This window comes from Leptinotarsa decemlineata, unplaced genomic scaffold (genome assembly GCF_025532065.1).
Source record: "Leptinotarsa decemlineata unplaced genomic scaffold, Ldec_3_MD MMD2_P_RNA_scaffold_6, whole genome shotgun sequence".
Lineage (NCBI taxonomy): Eukaryota > Metazoa > Arthropoda > Insecta > Coleoptera > Chrysomelidae > Leptinotarsa > Leptinotarsa decemlineata.
Window position 1 is genome coordinate 9,911,875 of NW_027412533.1, and position 6,047 is coordinate 9,917,921.

At 31.3% G+C, this 6,047-nt stretch overlaps 1 long non-coding RNA gene across 1 annotated transcript; it reads left to right on the forward strand.

The window, feature by feature from the left end:
- The first annotated feature begins 474 nt into the window (after nt 1-474).
- LOC111508805 (uncharacterized) lies at nt 475-1,531 on the forward strand. The gene is made up of 3 exons (XR_002722560.2): nt 475-560; nt 1,228-1,284; nt 1,345-1,531. It is a non-coding gene; the product is annotated as an uncharacterized lncRNA (long non-coding RNA).
- Nucleotides 1,532-6,047: the final 4,516 nt, after the last annotated feature.

A 6,047-nucleotide genomic window follows, 5' to 3' on the forward strand; every position in this document is an offset into this window, starting at 1 on the left:
TGAAATTCTCATTTCAATTTCTCTAACATTTCAATTCAAGAGGTCTTTTACTTAGTCAAATGAATTGTGGATCATTTCAAGAATAACATTTATTGTGTTCTCAAAATAATTCGGTTGAGTCAAACAATATAATTTCATCAAATCAAAAGTACGTCTGTTGAATGAAAACTTTCCAATTCAGTATAACACTATGGGGTGCTGTTTTGACACTAATATATAATTAAATCAACTGAATATTTATTTTCACTTCAACAATACATATCAATACGTTTAACTAATTTTGGAAATAATTTCAAAACTATGGATAATTTCATTTCAATATTTTTATTATTTGTTGGTTTGAAAAATTAAATTGTTTCTTTGAAAGAAATGATATAGTTGAAATACTTCTAATGAATAGAGTGCCGGTCGGCACCATTTGCGTTTTCGCAAGAACCGTAAACTAATCACGAATGGAATAAGAATTAAAAATGTGTTTGGTGTTTTTCAAGGAAATGACGAAGAGGTTTACAGTTTCTTTTTGATTATACGTGGATTGAAGTTTTTCGGTGTTTTCACAGGTATGTTGATAATATACTTTCTTTCATTCCATATTTTGAAATAATTATGAATAGCATGTATTGGATAAACGGACATAGTTTTTTTCAACCACCTGCCCATACATTTTTCTCGACAGCTATCTATAAAAGTGGCTTGAAGTTCTTATTGTTTAATGTAATGACTGAAGGAAAGCTTCCATGTTTTCAATTCTGTTTTTAAGAAAGTAGAAGTTGTCGAGTGAAATGATTATCATTGAGAGGTAGGTAGGTATGCATACACTGGGTACCTAGTTGACCTTTGATTTTTGGATACAGAGGAATTGGACATTTTCAGAGTAAATACAATTGAAGTATTTGCCGCAGAAATAGGTGTAGGTATGCAATGTCAGCGAAGAGCTGTACCTTTAGTTCGATTTCTAAATGTCTTACATCATAAATAATTGAATGGTGCCGTAAACAATGATTTCATTTTCATCATGATAGTATATACTGAACCCTTGAAGGAACCTCTTTTTAAGATTTTCCTTTCAAAGAATATTGTGAAATAATCACAGTTTTCTCTTGTATTACTTTATTAAAATCAGTAATACCGAAAAAAAAAGTTATTTGTAACATATTTACAGAAATGATGACATCCAACAAAACTGCATGAACTCAAAACATGCAATATAATCTCTTCTATTTTTAGACATGGAGGAATTTCTTAATAACTTGGGATTAACTGACCTGATTGGCGTTTTTAAAGGTAAAAAAATACATATATTATTTATCCCCTAATAATATACTTAAAACACATACTTTTCAGACAGAAAATGATGTAACCTTATTAGACATAGCTAAAAGGCTCACTGATGAAGAAATGAAAGAAATGACTCCACCAATTGACAAAAGAAAAATATTCAATCAAGGAAGCAATTGATGGAATAAATTAAGAATCATATACAGGGTCCTGCAACAGTGGCGCGGTGTTTCATATCTCTATATAGGAAGCAGATAGGAATCTAATTTTCTATAATATTACCTTATTGCTCGAGCTCGACAAAATAAAAATATTGGCGGTCACACAGGGTGTTCAATTTTTTCTGGGTGGATCCCAACTGTGTCTTTTTAAATGGCAACCTATATTTTTTATCGCTTTTTCGGTTTCTTCATAGAAAATAAAATAAACTTTATGTATATCTGCACTTCGAAAATATTGATGGTTTTCGAGATATCTAGCATGACAGGTTTTTTTTTCCAATATTCGTCACTCAGAATATTTGAAATTATAAAGTGGTGCCAAGTCCAGTTGAAATTTTTTTTTGGTCGAATATTCTACATTGGTAACTCTCTCAAACGATATATCTGAAATCGACCTGTGATATACAGGGTATGAAAAACCGCTTGTCAAATATTGTAAATGAAAATTTACAAAATCTTCCTTATATTAAATGGAACACCCTGTATATTATTGATCCATAAGAAGCGCCAACGAAACCTCTACAGATTTCATTAAGTATTCCCTATGGCTAAATTCAATAGTTTTTCTTAAATGAGATTTTGCATATTATTATTTTGATATTATTATTCAGGTCTATAAGTACCTAAGTAATTAAATGCTAGAATTCTTAAATTTAATAGATTTGAGGGCCTGAAAGTTATGATTGGAGACCTAGGTAAATTTTGTCATCACAATCATATTTCTAATCAAATTTTTCTGTGATGAAGTACGTCATTGTTTTTTTCCTAGTATCAAAAAATAAGGGTATCTCCTTTTGTTAAATTGGATTTGTAAAAAAAAATATGAGATAATATCTAAGCTAGTAAGTAGAAATTGATCCAATAGTATTATTGCGAAAATGTAGACTATCACTAATCTCTGTTCTCTTTCATTTTAGATCATTACTTCAGTGAAAGGTTTCGAAATCAACTCTTATTGTTTTTTAGTAGATATGACCAATAATAATAATAAATAATAAAATACGTTAATGTTTTATATTAGGATTAACCATTTGTGAAAAATTTATATTTTCATTTAAATATTTGTAGAAGTCTATTATAATTTATTAATTGTTTGAATAAATTTGGTACTAAAATTTCTCGATTTTCATTTATATTTTGCTCATTCTCACGTTGAACAATTTTCCATGTCATTTACATAATCAGTATTGAATATGAAATTTTATCCGCAAGACTCCCATCAGCAGCTGATTAAAAAATCGTGATAGGTACGTAAGTAGATCAATAATCCAGTTAAGAAAATGATGATACAAAGTGTATTCAATGTATTGAGAAATCGGGTTGTTGAACAAACTATAATATATTCTCACAATTATTCAAGAACTTGATCTATTTTGATTGGAGATTCATGTAAATTCAATCACTGACTCTGTATTTCAGATTCTGCCGAAAAGTACTTTTCTCAATATACTAAAACTATACGTAATACTTTTTATCTACAAACTTAAAAAACATATTGAAGTTTTAGAGAAGAGAAAAGTAATTTTCAGTAGAACTGATCTGAAACTCCATTAATACCAACGAGATACTGGTACTCAGATTAGTATAATATTTGGTTCATTGAATCCAATAACTAAACTCAAACAAGAGGGAAGGATTTTGATTCGTAACTTTATTTCATTTGGTACATCATTATTCATACTTATTTTGAACTTTCGAAATGCTTTACTATATTAGAAAGATACTCACAATGAGGTATAAACATTGTTCGTTCAACTACTATTCATTATTTGTTCAACAAAATCATTATTTTAGTGGAAATTTTCCCATTATCAAAACAAGCGAAGTTCTTCCTCATCCTGCAGATATATTATGTTTCTTCAACATAACTTTTACTCAAATAGAAAATACATTTGATTATTTCAATCAGATCCACTATTTCACCCATCTTTAAATTTTGTTTGTTCAATAGAATATTCGAATTACTCTAAATCATTCTCACTATCAATCAGACAAAATATTACTTGAATTCAATTCTTCTTTGAATTGAAATAACTAATGGATGTGATTGTTTCAATGAAATATTTGTTTGATACAATGAACATATGCTTGAAGAAATAGTTAGGAGTCAAGAATTCTTTTTACTTGCATCAACAAAATACTTTGTCGTGCATATATGATACTTTTATTCCTTTGAATGAAGTGAATTTTATTTCATTCAACAAATCTTTCTTTTCTGTGTGCGCACGCCTAAGCTCGTTGATTCTGATTCTGTCAAAATATTGGAACAGCAGCGATACAGCAACATAGTACTAGTAACATATAAAAATCGAACAAATAAATCACTTACATGTTTCTCGGTATTTTTTCCTATAAGTTTGATCATGTCCGAGTACCTTAACAATCGTATCGTACTGGCAGTCATCTAAATAGTTTAATTTGTCATTTTTCTCCATTTTATTGATTTCTGCTCTAGTATAAATGTCTCTCGTTTCCTCATATTTTCTGCAAACCGTAATGTTTTCAGTTTATTTATGGTAAATGTGCCTAGCTTAATTAGTTTTACCTTGCATTTAGCTATGCATGAAACTTATAACATTAAATAAAGATCAATTCATTCACAATCTTCAACCACATTTTTTATGTCCATTATAAATTGATCACATGTTTCCAAATATTTTTGAGTGTAAAAGATGACCTTCAATGCAAAATATTCTTTTTAGTTGACAGTACTTTTCGAAAGATTCCAAAATTATGTCAATGTTCTTCTGATTCTTCTCTGCTAGTTTGAAAGTAGTTGACTGATACCGATCCGAAGTCCTCCCCCCACTACAGTCACATTACAAGTCTTCCATATGTCGAAATTTTAATCCAATTGATTTGAGGAAATTGTAACATCCTATGTAAAATCCTATGATATACCGTCAGATTGATCGGGGTTTTGAAAGTCGATGATGATGTATCGAGACTGCTGGTTATTTTCACGGCCCATATATCTGAGGATGTATCATGAAGAGTTTGTATTTCATTAAGATCCCACATACGATAAGCCAACTTCATTTCAGGATTTATCACTTTTACTGATGCGATTCAAAAGGTCTTTCGAGACGATATGCCTATTACTATATTATATTCAGTTAAATACCAATGTTGCATCGGCTTTTCCAAATAATAAATTTTCGAATGAGAGTGCTATAATCAGAATGATCCGTCAATATTCCTGTGTTATATACTTCAGCTAAAGCCATGGGTCACTTCAAAACTTTTTTTTCTGATGAATACATGCCTGGCGGGATCTAATATATCTTGTGTCTTCGCGTCAAGATCCCATCCTGTCGTTATTAATGAATTTGCGTGCGTTTGTCAAAATTATACCATAGTTTCCTTTGTATTGGTTATGACGGGTTTTCTAATAAGAGCCAGCAAATTTCATCGAAAAATAAGGCAAGGGCGTTATTGGATAGGTAGCATTGCTTGGTGGCATGAGATGGTGTTAACTTTCCCTTTACACTGGGTTATTTGCAGCTTTCTGCGATGTCGAGTATGAGATCTTGAAAATTGACTGTGATTCTGATCTCATCTGAATCCCGGTAATATGGTGAACTATACGGCTTATATGTATGAATGCCAATTCAGGCTAATATGGGCACCTCGAAAACCTCCAGTTCATCACTTGAGGTAATGACAGCCATATTACAAGCCTTACATATGTAGAAACGTCAGTCCAATGAATTTCAGAAAGTTTCAGCTGATAACGCTCATTCTATATTCTGACCTTTCAGCGGGAACACGTGCAATTAATCCACTTTCAGACTTATTCATATACATCTGATGCTTCTATCAAATAATTTTCACTGCTTCAACTGCTGCGGATAATGTCAATTGAAGCACAACCCCTTTTTTGTGATCACGGTCAGGAATTAATAACTACAGAGCTACAATTTCAACAGCTTCATCTTTATAATAGTGAAATTGATTATGTCATCATGCTTCCATTACTCATTTCTATGATATACTAATGGTGTTCGAAGTATAGTGCTTATCTTATATGATTCAACTACTACCGCAGTTGCTCTCTATTGGAGCAGAACTACAATTTTTTTCAATTTTCGCTGATTAATGTCTTTTTATTGCTGGCAGCAGAAATGATGGATTAACGTCGTTATTTCGTTCGTCTATCCAACTCATCCATCCCATTATAATAACAGGAGGTATTTCTCGTAGGTTGACGAACATTAACATTTTACACCATTATAAACATATTAATTCAATTTTTTGAATAGGGAAAAACTACCAAAACTATCAAAATATTTCACGGAGGCACTGCTTTTTCTATATGCTGTCCAATATGTCCCTGGACCAGTCGACCATCCAGATTCACTCTAGCAGAATATAGGTATAGGTCACGCATGAATACCCCTTGAAAAAAAAGAATCACCATTTTCTTAGCGTGATAGTTGAGGTCGACGTTGAAGAGAGCTCTTGGAGGTAGAAAATCTACGAGTTTTTTGAAATTTGAGTCTTCAGATAGAGTCCTTATGATTTACTATAGGGCTTTGAGGAAATTTC